The sequence below is a fragment of the Solanum tuberosum genome, unplaced genomic scaffold (genome assembly GCF_000226075.1).
Source record: "Solanum tuberosum cultivar DM 1-3 516 R44 unplaced genomic scaffold, SolTub_3.0 scf00676, whole genome shotgun sequence".
In the NCBI taxonomy this organism is placed as follows: Eukaryota; Viridiplantae; Streptophyta; class Magnoliopsida; order Solanales; family Solanaceae; genus Solanum; species Solanum tuberosum.
In genome coordinates this window covers 124,620-143,301 of record NW_006239593.1, presented here as the reverse complement: position 1 = coordinate 143,301, position 18,682 = coordinate 124,620, and the positions used below count along the sequence as shown (strand labels likewise).

The 18,682-nt window shown below is 29.0% G+C and overlaps 1 non-coding gene across 1 annotated transcript; it reads left to right on the top strand.

The window, feature by feature from the left end:
• The first annotated feature begins 1,867 nt into the window (after positions 1 to 1,867).
• Positions 1,868 to 1,938, top strand: TRNAG-GCC (transfer RNA glycine (anticodon GCC)). The gene has a single exon. It is a non-coding gene; the product is annotated as a tRNA-Gly (tRNA).
• The last annotated feature ends 16,744 nt before the right edge of the window (positions 1,939 to 18,682 follow it).

Here is an 18,682-nt window from a genome sequence, read left to right as displayed (position 1 = left end):
TTTTACAATATTTGTAGGCCTAAAATTTAGGAATGTAAATTTGTTTATTTAAAAAAAAATCGTGTTTGGACTTATTTTTTCTATTTATGTTATATATAAATAAAAATAGTTGTGTTTTTAATTTTTGTAATGTATGATTTATGACTATTTTTAATATCAAAGTAAGATATGTGACTCCTCCATTAGTGAATGAGATTCATTGTAAAATATTTGGATTAGGAGATTCATTGTAAAATAGTTGGATTGTGTAGATAAAAACATGATGAATGTTCTTTTTGGTTATGGGGTGATGAAATTTATTAGTTTTCTTTAGTTATGTATTTCAATTTTAATTTGTGATTCTTTTGATTGAAAATTCATATATGAAAGAACAAAAACTTATGAATATTTTTTTGATATGTAATTTTTATTTAAAGTATGTTAAAAAATTCCATGCTTCTTTATACTTGATGTATGAAAATATGTCAATTGTTAGAATATCTGTTAGAACAATAAAATTAATAAATTTGAAAAATATAACTGATAATGTAACTACAAATTATATTTGATTGTAAATTGTGAAAAATACATATACAATTAACTTTTTTTCCTCACTGATTTGCCTCTCTTTTTAATGATTTTTTCTTTCAATAACAACTACATCTTATAGGATTAACCTTTTTATATTAACTTTTCTATTCAATGTGTTTTTATGAAAATTGATTTGAAAATGTAAACATTATTTAGTAATAGAATATTACTATATTTAGATGATTTTTAGAAAATATCATGTAATCGATATATGAGTTTTACAAAAATAGAAAGATAAAATTTAAAAATTTGAATATCGTGCCTACAATTTGATATTTAATCATTTCATGTGAAAGTTAGATTTTAAAACTTACTAACAAGGATATAATATTATTTCAATTAACCATAATTAAAAATAATAGATCAAACATAGTAAAAACACATAAAGTAATTTGTTTTTTTAATCAAAACTAAAAATAAACAAAAAAATTAATATTATATTTATTAAAATTTCAACAAAACATATTTAAAAACCAAAAATGTAGCTAGTTATAGCTATAAACATAATATTTTTATTTTAATAATATAAGTATTAAATTGTGTATTAATAATACACTACAAAGTACATAGTAAATTTTATCACTTATTTTTAATTTAAATATCTGCGCAACGCGCGGGCACGTATACTAGTATAGTGATAAAAAAAAAAAGTAGTGAAATAATGATATTTATATTTTAATAATTTATGTGTTTATAAAGTCGAATGGAAAACGATATAATCCTCTGATTTTTCCTTTGAGGATCGTTAACTTAAGAGTTTTGCTTTATTCTTGAATAGACATATACTTGTTGGAATTTTGCCATAAATGTGGAGCAAAGCTTGATCACAATCATGAAGATATGAGAGCTCACAACTCGGAGCCAAAAATTCTTTGTACGTGGATTACTAATGAAGAGTAGATGTTTTCTATGTATTTCTTCCCCTTTACTAGTCTTATCACTTATGGAGACTCTTCCAATAATATTACTCTCAAACCTTTTAATGTTCCTTTAAGATCGTTTGATTGAAAACTAGTTATTCTAGAGTTAAATTATTTTGAGATTTATGAGATAATTATCTCATCATGTATATGAGATAATTTATCCATCATTGTGAAATAAATGGTGAGATAAGTAATTAAAGTACTACATAATATCTCCAACCAAACGCAGGATAAAATAATTTTGTATTTTATCCACAGATTTATCATACACTATACCTTATTATCATACATTATACCTTACCTCTAATGAATCCTGATAGTATTAGAAGTTGCAATAAAAATATATATTTACTAATGTGGCCTTGTCACAACTTGCACCAGTGGTCTAGTGGTAGAATAGTACCCTGCCACGGTACAGACCCGGGTTCGATTCCCGGCTGGTGCATTAATTTTTTGAATTAATTTTTGGAAAATTGTATGAAATAGCAAATTATTAATTTAAATTATATGTTATAGCTGTTGTCAAAAAGGGTCGGCCCAAGCCTCGTGAGCCAAGGAATTTGAAGGGCTAAGGCGGGCTGGCCCTTCATTCGGAGGGCCTAAAAATGTTCAACCCAACCCAACCCTAGAAGGGCCGAGGGCTGGGGCGGGCTAGCCCTTCCTTTTTTTATTTCTTTTATTTTCAAACATATAATTCTATAACATCAAGAAAATGAGAAGATTTTCAAATCAAATATGACAAACAATGGTGTTGTTTTAATAACACTAGCAAAAAGTCTAGTGTAATTAGCATGTATCTCGCATACCAGATACGTGAGCGAGATAAGAGAGTGACAAGCAAGATTGGAGGGAGGCGAGGGCGCGAGATTTGTCTATGCATCTTAGATACATGCAAATCTACTTGGATATAGTGTATCTAGAACAAATTAACCTAATTTTGAGTCCATATATTCCGAGATACATGTATTTAGACGTACCAAAATCTGGTAAAATTCATAATATTACAACATAGTGTGTATTTAAGTAATTAGATTATATACTAGTGAGATTATTGTAAGTTACCCTCAAACAAAAAGTTTTGGCCCATGGGCCGACCCCGGCCCGACCTCGATCAAGCCTCAAGGGCCAAGGGCTTATATGGGACGAGCTTATAAGCTCTAGTTTTAAATGGGCTTAAAAAATCATATTTCAACCCTACCCTAATAACAGGTTGGGTTGGGTCGGCCCCATGGTCTAAGCCCATTTTGACGGCTCTAGTTATAGTCATAGTTTCTTTTATTTGTAATTCGCAGCAAACATTTCATGTTTTTGTCATCCCATTTGTATACCGAAATATACAAATAGACCCATTAGGTATACATATGTGTTGTATAAAAATTAATTGCAGGACCCATTCGTATACTAAATATACAAATAGACCCATTCAGTATATATATGTGTTGTATAAAAATTAAGGGAAAAATTACTAAAATACACGTCTTATGTTTCCCTTATTTCTAATATGCCCTTCTATTTCTAAAAAACCTCTAAAATCCCTTAATTTCTCTCCTAATTCTAAATTATTTTATAATGTATCAGAGCTAGTTTATAATGTATCCGAGCTAATTTTTAATGTATCCAAGCTACATATTATGTATCCGGTTTATTTTATAATGTATCCGAGCTAGTTTTTAATGTATCCGAGCTACATATTATGTATCCGATTTGTTTTACTTTTTCAGGGATTAATGTAATTACAAACTAAATAGGGATAGATTGTAATTTCATGTTAAAACTATGTGATTCCTAAAATTTATACAAAATTAATTGCAGGGCCCATTTGTATACCGAAATATACAAATAGACTCATTCGGTATACATGTGTTGAATATATGTAGTAATTTTGTTTATATACAATTACTGTGTTTTAGTTTGTATACTGAAATATACAAATATAGATTTTTATGTATATGTATATCGAATATACTAATTAATAGTCATAACAAACTTTATGAAGCGCAATTATACATATTATAGTTATAACATACAAATATGATTTTTATGTTTGTTAAACCTAAAATTTACTCCTAATTTTTCCAAGCAGCCCATTTAATAAACGAAAAATAGAAAAAAATTATTTTGTATGAGGCACAAGTATTGTCAGTTGTATGAGGGCCTCTTTGGCTGCCATTTGTATCATGAGACCACAATTTATTTATTTCACTTTCTTACTTTTTGTCTTTCTTTTTTAATCTTTTCTTTTTCACTTGTACTTTTTTTCCTCTCTCAGCATTTTTTTTAAAAAAAAATCATAAAACAAACTATGGAAATTGCCCACTGTATCTAAATATGCAGTGGCGGATCCAGGATTTGAAGGCTATGGATGCTCACTTCCTTTAACGTAAAGTTGCTTGCCAAGAAGGGTTTCATTCTAAAAACTTATATTATTATAGTTTAGTTAGTAAATAAAATATTAAAATTAAAAAAGTGAAAAAACAATAAATCGAAAAGGAAAAAAGAAACAAGCAAATAACAATGAATAGGTATAAAAAGAAGAGTAAAAATAAAATTAAAAAAATCAGTTCACCGGGATTTGAAAACTTTGCTCTGTGAACCAAAGCACCCATCAGCCCTTTTTATTTAGTGGGTGCTCACGAATTGATTATATCCATTTTTCAATAGTTTCTATAAGCATATGTAAAATTTTCATCGGAGTTAATGGGTGCTCGAGCACCCGATACTTCCTATGTGGGTCCGCCCCTGCTAATATGTCTAATTTATCTCCATGTCATTATTAGAGGAAAAATTAAAGTAATGTATTAGAAAATTTTAAATTCAATTTTTTGGATTGGTTTGAAGAAATTAAAGATAGTGAAATCAAAAAAATTATAATTGAACTCTCACCAACAAAGTAAAAAAATCATATAATCAATTAATTGAGCTACTAAAATTCAACTGACCTTATTTATTATACTTAAATACACAATTTAATTTATTAGCCATTAATTTATTTTTTGGGGTTTCAATCTCAATCACGCGATTCTTAATTGTTAAATATGTTTTTGTTTATTTTGTAACCACTTAATGTATCTGAATACTTAATATTTATAATAACATATAAATGATATTAAGCACACAATTATCTTCTTTTTTTCATATTTGTTAAATTCTCTACTTTCTTGGCATCTATCAAATAATTATTGTTAATATTAATTTTGTGTTTCTTGTTCAAAATTTTCTTTTTGATTTTTTTTTTTTATGTTTGGTATTCAAATGATACTTTTATAGATCCATTTCTTGGAGTGGATACAAAAATTAATAGGAAAAAAGAGTCAATCAAGCGAATTTGTGAAAGCACAAAATAATAGTAATATCAATACATTTTTTGCACTGAGAGATCGTAAGACTACAAAAAAAAGCTATAGAAACGTTGGTAAAAAAAAGTTGCACAGATAAAATAAAAAGAGGTTTTGCAAAGAAAATATGACTAAAATTTGAGAAAATGAAAGTGTGACAATTAAGAAAGGGACCACAAGTACACTTGTCAAAAAGATATGGTGCCCTCACACAACTATTGTTGGTTGTGCCTCAATCACCATAAAATTTTTCACGAAAATAGAAACAAACCATTTCTATGTTAGGTGGATCCGCTCTCTTGGGCCTTGGCCCATTAACTTGACATATGGGAGGTTGGTTTTAATTCATCCCTCAATTTATTTTTGGAAAACGAAATCATATTCTCCTTATATGATATTAAAAAATCCTCCCTTATGAACTATCTTTTGGAATGAGTTAGGTGCAATGTCCATTTATTTAACAAGAATTAAATAAACAATCAAACTTGATAATGCGTATCAAGATAGAAATAAACGTCAAATGTAAGTACTTATAAATTTCCACAACCCAAAACAAATTATATTAGCTATATATAGTATTCATCTCAAAAATAAAATTCAGAATTCATAAACTAACAGAGAGAATGAAAGATTAGTAGAACTCGTCGTTGCATTCAATAACATTCGCTCCTTCTACGTTCCTTGCCTCCAAAACGGTACAAAATCGAACCAAACCATAACCGAGTCAAATCGGGAAAAAACATGACTAATGATTTGATATTGAAAAAAAAAAAAAACTTACTTGGGTTGGTGTGATTTTTAACTTTAAAAAGTCAACCCGACTTACTTGGGTTGGTGCGATTATGCATAAGATATGGTAAGATAATATGGAAGAATTATAGAATTTAAGCCGAATATCAATGATGTTTAGCTACACAAGAATGTTATTTTTCTTTTCCTGTAGCAAGAAATTTTAATTTGAGTTTTAGTCTACCCCCTACGGATTTGTGCTACACCTAGATTACTTTTTCATTGCGTAATATTCTCATTTCCAAGTTATTTAACGTAATTATTTTGTGTTACATTTAAGTCGGACAAATAACTCATTGTTCTATATGTATATTGATGAGATTGTGGTTTCTCTTTTTAATTTCGTGTACTCATCGTGTATAAAATTTAATATTATCATATAATTTATATCATTTTGAAAGAAAAAAATGTGCAAATGGGATGACGCACATACGAGTCCACAAACTAATTTATTTGAAATAGGATAAAATTGTGTGAAGAGCATATTGCCAAAACGATGCACAATTAATAAGTAAAACACATCATATTTATTAGTTTGTAGTTTTCCATGATTCATGACTATAATTACTTTTAACTCTTTCATTATCAATAGTTATACTTAAAACTCATTAAGTAATAGATTTTTTTTCCTATTATTACAAGAGGAAGATGCCATAATTAGATGGGCAAAGTACTAGTGGCAACTTATTAACAAAAAAGGAAACTTTTCCATTTTAGAAGGGGAGAAATAGAAAAATTAAGTAGAACTGAGACGAGGAAACTCAAACCAAGTATAACTAGAAATTATGGAAATAATAGTAAATTAAAATTTTAATTAAAAATTAAGATGAGAAGAGGAAAACTAACAACGAAGCAAAGTATAATTGAATAAATTAAAAATGAGAAGAGAAAACTCGAACATGATTCAATGAGGCAAACAAAGATAAATGATACATAAAAAAAATACTTCGTATCTTTATATTTCTAAAAGGAACAAAAAGATAGTAAACAACAACTCTGTCCTCATTAAATAAATACATTGAGTAGTACTTTAAAGTTTAAAGTATAAATTAGAGTATAATCCTACATTGTTAGTATAATAATAAGAATAAATAATTGGAGAGACCAAAATAATTGGACAAAAAACAAGACTCAAAGGTGTCACATGATGACTTGGATATACAGCTCAAGACAACTGCAGATTAACAATATAAACCCCATTATTATTATTTTATATAATTATTATACTAAAATAAGTGTACTACTCTTTGCTGCCCTTTCAAGTCCTCCAATAGACATATTTCCTTAAATTCTTGGAGATAATAATTAATTCATATAAATTATGTTTTTGGTACATGAGTTGACATATACATATATGCACTTATTTTTTTCGACTTAAAACTCACCTGATCAAAGGTCGGTTCATATATAAACTAAATTAATTAATCTTGATTAATTGTATAGTGTAAGTGATGATTAAATGTCAAGCCACGTCACGTCAGCTATGTTTTTTTTCCCTCATAATTATTGGTATGAATACGAATATAGAGGATATCCAATAGAGAGAAACATTTTGATCTCTTATAATATCGAAATAGAGAAAGATAAGACGTTCCATTATACTTCTAAGTCCACTTGTATTTGTGGTGGAGCAGTAAATATTTTTTCATTCTTAATTAGAGGCTACGGGTTCAAGTATTGACTCTTGAGTATGGAGTCACTTGTGTTATGAAGTAGGTTATTCTTTAATGTAAAACTATCCGTGATCCAACGTAACTTGGAATTTAATTAAATCTCAATACAAGTATCAAATATCGCATGAGAAATTACATTAAACGTCTATGTGTATATACCTTTTGATTTTTTATTATCTTTAAACTTGATAAGTGAGTCACCAGTGATGCCATCTTTGTTGTTTAATTTCTATTAAGGTATCCTAAAATAAGATGAAGATAAGAACCTTAATTTTAAGTTGAACAGCTAATATATTATATATTTATGTTATAGTAACTAACATAAAACCAAAATGAGTCGAATTAAGTCGACTATTGTTTTCTTGATAAAGAAATTGAACTCACATCAATCCTTTCTAGAAGATTTCTTGTACGCATTAAATTCTCATACAAAGAATTTACCAAATAAAACAAGTGTTCACCCCTTATAATTCTGTTTCATTTTCTTCCCTGGTCGATCACCAAGACTTCAAAATTTAATGCATGCACCATGGATGGAGTTGCTCTTTTCTTAATTAAAGATTTTGGATTTAAATTTTGAGTATGAATTTCCACGATATTGTCCTATGAAAGCGGGCAATGGAAACCGTTTTCTCCCGAAGCTAGACGAAGCGATTTTTGATGTAATCAGACTTCAATGCAGATATCGAATAGAAAAATAATCCAATAAATGCATTATTATTCTTATTATTAGTAGTAGTTGGGGAAAGGGTCAAAATTCCCTTAAACTATATGAAATGAACAAAAATGTTCTTCGTTTATAGTTTGACTCAAAAATGCCTTTGTCATCAATATATAATTTGGTTAAAAAATGCCCTTGCAATCAATACTTTGGTCCAGAAATGCCCCTATAGTTACTAAATGGGTAAAAAATGCTCTTTTCCGAACAAATATTATTTCTTTTCTTTCTAAACAATCTTCCTCCCAATTAAAATATTATTAAAGAACCATATTCTTGTTTTCTTTCTTTTAAAATCACTTTAACAAATAAAAATGTAGGAAATAAATTGTTTCTTCATTTTATCGATTAAAATAAAATAACTTCATGTACCCTTTCGACGGATAATATATGTCATATATATATAACTATATAAGATCATAGTATATCATCATTAATTTTTATTTATATAACGATAAAAAATAATTATAATAAAATGAGAAATATTTTTTTTGAATTGAAGTAGGATAAACATTTGTTAATCTAAAAAAGTATTATTAGAAAAAGAATGTATTAAAAAAATAATATATTTATTTGAAAATTAAATATTTTTAACCTATTAAATAACAATAAGGACGTCTTTGAATTAAAGTACTGACGACAACGATATTTTTGAACTAAATCATAAACAAATAATATTTTTATTCATTTTACCTAGTTTAAAGATATTTTTTTTACCCTTTCTCCCTTTTATTGTTATAATTAACCAACCACTTGTTGAATTTATGTGGGGAAAGACATCTATTTACAAAAAATCAATCTCTCACTAAGAAAATCATTATTAAAAGGGAAAATGCATAAGTACCTCCAGCCTATGCCAAAATCTCTGAGACACACCTAACCTTTACTAAGGTCTTATTACCCCCGAACTTATTTTTATATATAATTTTCTACCTCTTTTCGGCCTACGTGACACTATTTTATGGGCCCGGCGCGTGTTGACAATTTTTTCAAGGAAAGTGTCACATAGACTGAAAAGGGGTAGAAAATTATATATATAATAAGTTCGAATAGGATAATAGAACTTTAGTAAATATTAGGTGTGTTTCAGGGATTTTGAGCATAGCTAGGCTAGGGTACTTATGCATTTTCCCTTATTAAAAAACCCTAATTATTGGCTTGGACTTCAATCATTTTCAACTAGTGTATGATTGGATCAGCCATGTGTTGGCCCGTGTCTAGAGATTGACTCTTGAAATTGGTGTAATAATTCACAAAAAAGATTTGATACTCCAATATATATTGCACCTATATAACCTTTTACCTTTAATGCTGAATAATATTTGAGCACCATAACATGAGGATGGTCAGTTATTTTGTTGTGTTTTATAAATGTGCCGACATAATAAAATGGCTCAACTCCACGTGTCATGCCTTAGATGTTTAACACGTCGATTAGTGGGAGATGAAACTAGTCTTTGATTAAATATATCTGTATCGTTTAAGTTCGTTTGACTTGATATATCTTTAATTTAGAATTACTTTCTTTTTGTTTATATATTTAATAAAAAAGAACAGATGTCATTTTACTTGTCAGTTTAAAAATAATGAGATAAGTTACTATATATATTTTTATACCTTTTTTTATTTTTATCATTACTTTTACTTATACATTTTATTAGATGTATTATTTCTTAATTTTTCAACTTGAATAAATAAATTTGGACATCTATTTTTAGTAAAATGATCAAGTAAAAATGGAAAGAGTATTAAATAAGTTGTTTTCATGTGAAAATAATGAAATATATATATATATATATATATATATATACTAGCTCTAATATTAATCTTATTTTACATAGTATTATTGCACTAATTAGGTAATGGATTTAACTTATAGTATGTTTTAAATATCATTAAAAATTTATACAATTAGAATAGTACTAGTACACTTTCCCTTTCCCTTTTACATTTATTTCCTTATTTTGTCTTCTTATATTACCAATAAAACAAAATAGAACACGTGGTCTTGTTTTATAAAAAGACTTATTAGAATTAATAGAAAAAAATTAGTGATTAGTTGATTGGTTATCTAAATTTTTACTTTGTTGATAAAAATTTAATTCTCTACATCATAATTTCCTTCTCTAGTTTTCCTTACGCTTACCTCCCATTTTTTAAACAAAGACTTATTTTATAATTAATAATACTGACTTTATTTTCTACATTAAAAATCATGTGTGTTACACAAAATAATTCTTTTTTATATCGCACGTAACTATCTAATCTAATGATGACAATTGGATACAACGTATAAAACTCATGAGTCATGAGTAACTATAGTTTAGGTCGACAAATTAAATAAAGATTATTTCTTCGTATTCAATCCGTCAATCCCAAAGTTTGATTTATCCATTAAAAGTCAGAAATTAATATATACATGGTTGCAATTTATTAGCCCAACAAAAATATACGATATATATAAGAGTTCGTAATCAACGTGTCAATTGCTTCTTTTTTTTTAAAGGTAATAAGGTTCAACAACTATGTTTCAACTAATACTATATATTCCATTTTTATACATTGCACCATATGCGTTTTGTTTTTCTATTTCAATACATATATAATTATGGCACCTCATTTTTATCGGTTCATGCTACTTTTTTTTAGTTTACCTCGTCAAGTTCTCTTGCTCGATCGATGTTGTAAAGAATATGGCATCACTTCAATCACTATTGGAAATTATAAGGTTTTTTCCACCGCGAATTAATGATAATTTTATATTGTAAAATATGACTAAAAAGCTACCTAGTGAAAATTAAAACAATATTTTTAGCTTTTTTTTTAAATGCAATCATGAGTGGGAGAGTAAAGTGGTAACATGTCACATGGGCACGTCAATGGGGTATAGGAGTACAAATAGTGAACATTAATTGGATACACCCTTATTTTATGCGTATTCAAAGTTTAAAATGTATAATTATTTTTTAATGTGGACATAAAATTTAAATAAAAATACCCTTCAATCAATAAATGAAATAATTCCAGTACATTTTGTCAGTTTTGAAAAATTCTCTTTCACGAGGAATTTTCAGTACAATCAATTGTAGAAACATGAACGTAATTCTATAACTCTGTCTTTGAGTTTTCAATTATATAATCACATATTTCATGATTCTGTTCTAAAGTTCTCATTTTTATAAAATAAAGGGATAAGGGTCTGAAAAATATTTCAACTTTGGTCAAATTTGTTGTTACGATACTAAACCTTCATAAGGACCTATTACCTCTCTAGACTATTTAATATCGTATTTTTTACCTCTTGAACTATTTAATATTGTATTTTAAAGGTATATATGTGCCCACGTGGACACATTACTATTTATAATTTTGCATTACTTTTTATGTCCTCGTGGACAAATATATATGTTTAAAATACGGTATTAAATAGTGTAGGGAGGTAATAGGTCCTCATGAAAGTTTAATATCACAACAATAAATTCAACCAAAGTTAAAATATTTTTCAGATCCTTATGTAACAAACTTCCATATGTGTTGGTATCTAAGAAATAATTCAATCCAAACTCCAAAGTAGAGGATTTAATATTATAATAAAGTCTTTCATTATTATTAGGGGGATCGGTCCTAGAGAGAGGGTGGCTCGATCCATACCTGAAATATATACCTTGTGTCTCTCTATCTAAGATCGATCGTTAAAATATCATGTCGCTAACTAGTTAAAATATTGAAATTAGTTTAGTTTTAACAGCAGTAGCGAAATAATTTTAGGAGTTGGGACTACGAATGTTAATTATATATAGAGATTTATGATTTTTTTTTTTAAAATCTAATAATTTATCTAATACCATTTGTTTTCTAACCATTGAGGCATTGACTAGAGTCGACAAAATAATAATTATATTCCCCTAATCAGTCAACCTCTAAGTTTTTATTTAATAAGTGGTTGCAAATTTTTATTCCAATGGACAAGAATTCACAATCCAACGTGTGTCAATCTCTTATTAAGGTCCAACAAATGTTCCGACTAAAACGTACACTATTTTATTCCAACGACATGGAATATTTTATTTCTCTTTTGCTATATTTGGTTAATGGAATAAAACTATTTCTGAAAAATATTTTCTAATTTTTTCATATTTTTATTGTCCATATACTTTGGAAAAAAACATTTTCTCGAAATCACATTTTCCTTAAAAGTCTCAAAAATAACTTTCTTAACATTGAGTAGCTAGGGGACAACTTCCACGATCATCAATAAATTAGCTTTAAGGTTTTTCTCAGCCATCCAATGTTCCTTTTTCCCTGTTCTTACGTCCAACTGAATAACCAAATTCACAAAATTGTACTTCTATATTGATCAACACTGTTTGAAAAAACAAAATTAAATAGGAAGAAATAGTAATTAATTAAAGGGAAAAATGTCTGAAATATATCTGAACTTTGATCGAAATTGGTGTTATGATACCAAACTTTGGAAAGGACTTTTTAACCCTCCGCACTATTTAGTAGTGTATTTTAAAGGTATATATGTGCCCATGTGGACATCATAAATATTGCATTATTATAAATAATAATGTATCCACGTGGGCACATATATACCTTTAAAATACACTATTAAATAGTGCAGGGGGTAAAAGGTCCTCCATAAAGTTTGGTATCGTAATAACAATTTCGGTCAAAGTTAAAATATTTTTCAGACCCTTTTCCCTTAATTAAACAAAATGTTTACACATGATGGTATTTTGATAAATAGAAGTTTAACAAATAGAATATCTTTCGAGGAACATTTTATATACACATTAACAAAGAATGCTACATTTTTTATCGAAATGAGTTAATTGTCATTAAATCTGATGTCATTATAGGCTTTTGGAACAGTATTTCTTACTTAAAATATAGGTGAGTTTTTTACTTTTATTCTGAGGTTTGTTAAGTAAGAAATACTGTTCCAAAATTAGTTTTAAATAGTATATACCAACCAAAAAAACATTAAAAAAATATTTTTGAAAAGTATTTCTCACTTACCATTTTTTTTTTTTTTTACAAAAACATCACTTATTTTCTAAAAATGAGCTTTCCACCAAACACGCCCTCTATTTCTATATATTACCAGAAGTGGCACCTCCTTTTTATATATTGTTTCACTCTACTTTTGCACTTTGTCTCATCAAAGTCCTTTGTTACACTATATGTTGCTTATATTGTCATGGTTCGATGCACATCTTTCATCAAAAAATTATGTGATAAATAAAAATTAAAATATTAATTATTATAAATGTATAATTAATTTTACACACTTTTAATATAATTAAAATATATATATATATTTTTTGTCAAATTTCTGACTTTATCACTATCTTACACAATCACCTTTTCGATGAGTGGGAGTAAACATGTCACATGGGACGGTCAACACGGCAAAGGGGAACAAATAGTAAAAATTGGATGGATTATCTACTTAAAGTATACTACTTTCTCATTTTTCAATCAGTATTCAATGTTTAGTCGTTTGGAATGTAATTAGAAATAATTACTCTTTTAAGTAAAACAAAATTTATATTTTAAAAATAAAATACTATAAAAATAAGGAATCACGGAATCTATCAACAATCTTATCCATCTTTATATCTCTCCAACCATAAATATATGATTTTTGTGCTTTAACTCAATTCCCAAAACAAATAATAATAATATATCTAGTAAAATTCATTAAGTGAGATATGAAAAGGACAAAGTGTACGTATACCTAATCACTAACTCGTAGAGTGTAACGATTCAAACCATCGTTAATTAGGAATCAAGAAGCGTCAGGAAAATTGGGGCCCTCAACCCGCCAGAGCGGGCCAGATGCCGCTAGGGTGGCGGCGCTCTAGCGGGATAAGTGGCCGCCAAAGTAGGATGGACGGGACATAATTTAAATAATGCGGAGTCTTATTTTCTCCTATTTTCAAAAACCCCAGAAAGAGGCGAGGATCATCCCAGAAACCCCCAAAAGGCTGCTCTAAGCTTAAGAAGGAAGGATAAAGAGATTTCTAGCGTAAGGATGACGATAGCTCGCGAATTTCCGGTCAAAATCCACCGTCTCGTTGTTCGAAATCCTGGATTGGAGCTATAATCCCTCTGCGAATGCTTGGCGCCCAGGTTGGCTAGGTGTATTAATTGAGTAGTTATAAATCTGTGATTCGTTGCGTATTATAATGGTAATTAACGGTAGAAATCATGCGTAAGATTTTGTGCATCGAAAAAGAGATGATTACTCGTATATTCCTAAGTTTTACATCAGACGTATACCGTAGGAGGAAGTCCTATCCCGTGAACTAGGGTTATGTAATGGTTGATTCCCTGTTCAGTGAAATAAACTTGTTAATGTCTTCGTGATATGTATGCATGTATGGAATTAGGGATATTATGGATCGTACCTAATGAAAAAACTAAATATGTACAATTGCATGCCATGAACCTAATACTTGATTGTATGGCTATAAGTATGTGTGTTATGAATGTGATTGTGATTGTGATTGTGCTGATGAGATCGGGTGTCACGTACCGACACATTAACATGCATTGGATCGGGTGTCACATTCCAGCACACTAGCATACACTAGGATCGGATGTCACATACCGACATACATATTGGAACATGTGTCACGTTCCAACACAATAACTTGGATCGGGTGTCATGATCCGGCACACTAACAATATGGGTGTGGGTTCCATGAGAGGACTATTGACTTGTCATATTTGCGTATTAAAAAGAATATGCATATGTGCATTGTTCTCGAACTGATAACTAGATTGCGCATTATATATATGTGTGTGTGTGTGTGCATACGTGGATTGTTGGTGTCGTAAGGTAATTGAGTATATTCGTAATGAATGAACTCTGAATAGTCAGGCCCAAATTGGGAGGTGGTATGGTAATTGGTAAGTAGGGACTAAGGGTCCGGTGTTATCTTTGTTATTTAGAAAAGTGGTCATGTGTATTGTCGTTGAGGATTGGGGTGGTGTTATGTTGTAGTGTTAATAGTTGGGTTTTTCCCTTGGAAGGGGAGTAGTAGTGGAGTGGTTAGCAAGCCTTGATAAAAGTACCATGGGGTCAAGGGTTGAGTGGTGACGTGGAAAAAGTATGGGCGTGTCGTGAGTGGTTGGCCGGGTGGTAGGGGTTATATCCGGAAACTCCTCTAAGAGATAGAAGGGTTAAGCTATGATCAAGGATGGATCGGGTAAGGGGTTGGAGTCAAGTGTACTATTATGAGTTAAAGTATCTGGAAATAGTAAGGGCAGAAAAATATAAAGGTGGAGGAGTGAACAGTCTTATTGCATGTTTCTTGCTAGTCAATTTCTTATATTATGCGGTGGGCATCGGGTTGACCGATGATGTCTACCAGTACGTGTGGTTTTACTAATACTACTCTTGCTATGCCTTTTTGGCATAGTCTGGTTGCAGGGTCAGTGATGTTTCGTAGGTAAAGACGAAGATAATCTCCAACAGCTTCTACTTTTTCTTCCATGTGATGGGAGTTGCGTCATTTATAATTTTGTTATACCTTGTACTCTTAGTAGCTCTTGTATTTGTTTAGATTAGATCCCTGGAGAAGTTAATTACTTTACAAGTTAACTTTGAATTGTTTTTAAACCCTTTTATTTATTAAGTCTACATAAATTTCTTCTATTTTTAGCTTTCTTGAATCTTCCACATACTTTAAACGGGTTGAAAATCGAAGGTTTTCCTACTTAGGTGTTAGAGTAGGTGTCTGCACGTCCCGGTGGGTTGGATCGTGACATAGAGATAAAGACGACATTAAACCCAAGTAAAATAGGAATAAAACAATATTCAATTCCCAAAACAAAAGTTATCCAAATTCAAACAAACCGACCACCAATTTGATCGGAATTTCGAACTAATATGAAACTATAACGATAGGAATAAGTTTTGGTAAACAAGTGGGGCGTTAGAACTGTGTAAAGTTCTTAAAAAATATAATTGTGATGATAATGGGTTATTGGAAGATAGTGGGATTTGTTGAAGTCGAAGAAAGATTCAATTAGTGTTGTCATGAGATATAAATGCGTTGGACAAAGACGAAACATTAAAAACATAGTGGTATACGCTTTAAAATTTTGTCGCAGTTATCTCAAACACCAATTCATGCTTCATGTTCTCTGTTTTTTTTTTTTAATCTGTTTGGATTTCCTCATATTTACTTTGAGATGCTGCACTTTCCACCCCAGTCCCCATGTGTTTACTTTTAAATATCGAGGGAAAAATTCTTTTTGTCAGAAAATTTGGTCAGAATGATAAAATAACATATTTTACACTATGCTATTTTACATTTTTGAACACTTTCACCCTTTTAATTTTAATACTTCTTAATTATAAAATGGAAAAAAGATGAGTTTATTTTAAAATAAAAAAGATATTATAGATTTTTTAAGTTTCTGGCCAAATTTTCTGGCCATTTAGCATTACCCTTTCTAGAGAATGTATTTATCTTTTTTTATTTCTTTTCACTAACAAGTTGATTTTTTTTTTATGTTTCTCACCCGATGTTCAGTATTCATATTGAAGTGATGGAGTCAGTCCTGTATTGAGATAAAATGCTTCCTAACAAAGGAAATCTTGTATTCAGAGGACTCAAATCTGAAACATCTAATTAAGAATGAAAGAGTATTTATCATTTCACGTCTCCACCACAACCCTTGTTGATAAAGTTAGCTTTATTTAAGGCACTCTTGGTGCAAATATAATTGTTTCATGGGAAAAGGGCATGATATACGACTAAACTTTGTTATTTAGAGTTGATATATCTCTCATTATGAAAGTGACTCATATATACCCCTATTGTTATACAAATGGCTCACATATACCCTTTTCCTTCAACGGAAGTGAAAAAAGTTAATTTTAATTTAATTTTTTGATTATTATTTAAAAAATAAATATAATCCATATGGGGTATATTTGATCCTCCTCACATGTTTTTTTTTTTTGCTTTTTTGTTTCAATGACTAATTTAAATTTATTATTTTGATAGTCAAGTTTATTTATGTTTCTCTATTTTTCTTGTAAAATTTATTATAGGTGCTTCAATTTTATTTTTTTTACAAATACATAAACTAATTACAATATAGCCGAAAAAATTAGTTTTAAATTATAATATAGCCATAAAAAAATTAGTTTAATTTTTTTTTCTTTACACTAAAGAATGAAAGAAAAAATAAACTAAGAATAAAAAACTCAAATAATGATAATCAAAGAAGTCAAAAAACAATTTATGTATGAAAAGATTAAAATTTACCTTGAACTTTGCTAGAAGGATCATAATACCACATGAATTTTTTTAAAATTAAAAGTTAAAAATATAAATTTAAAACTAATTTTTTTCACTTCTGTTAGATGAAGGGTATATGTGAGCTCCTTTTATAACGGTAGGCAATGTCGTCTTAACCCCTAGGCCACTAAAGCCATCGCTTGGGGCCACATATATTTTGGGGCCCCCATTTTTAAAAACAATTACTTATATATGTTATTTTTTAAAAAAAACTATATGTACTATGAGTGTTATGATTTATACTAAGGAAATTGTATATGAGATGAAAATAAACCTGAATTCCGTAAGAAACAATTTGATGAAAATGTGGATAGCGAAATCACAAAGTCCCTTGAAGAACCTTTTAGAATTGATTGTTTTATATATGTAGAGTAGATCAAACTATTTTTTCACTTCAAAATAGATTTGAACCAATTGAAGCATATGGAAATATTTTTGATTTCTTATTTAGTGGTAAAATATTGAGATCACTAGATGATGACTCAGCCGAAAGAAGTTTTTTGCGAAATTAAAATTGATTAAATCTTCTTTAAGATCAATAATGTCTAAAGAGAGATTGAATGAATTAGCTATATCATCATTTGAAAAGAAATTATTAAAACAAATTGATTATAATACAGTACCTAATGATTTCACATCTAAATTAGCTAGAAAAGTAGATATTAAATAAAAGTATATATGATGAAAAAAAATATTACGGCCCCTCTCTTAAGTTTCGCTTTAGGCCCCCAATATTGTTGAGTCGGCCCTGGCGGTAGGGATATATATGAGTCATTTGTACAACAATAAGGGTACATATGAGCCAACGAAAGGTATATTAGTTCTAAATGACAAAGTTGAGAGGTATATCAGACTCTTTTCCTTATTTCATTAACTTATAAATGGGTGGATTATGTTGAATGAGATAGCGTAAAAACATATGAATTCAAAATTTGAATTTTATGAATTCTCACATTATTTTAAGTTAATATATAATAATAATAGTATATTTTTTAGTAAAATTTTGGTAAAAGTTATATTATCGTGAATTCATAGGTTATGCTCTAGATCCGTCACATCTAATCTCAGCTGAAGACAAACATCATGGCGTTAAGAGTTCTTAATTAAAGGACAATCTAATCTGGAATGGTATGTTTTTGTTAGACTATTAATTAAAGTATCATTATTATCTACATAATTATTATTCATTTACACCGTCCTATCTTAAACTGTCTATCAGTTGATTTGATCCACATCTTTTATATAATCTCCTTATTAATAATGCTAATTAATTTTGTTTAAGAAAGGCCGACCTTGTTAAATATTCCATTTGTCCTTAATTACTTGTCCACTTTTGAATTGACAC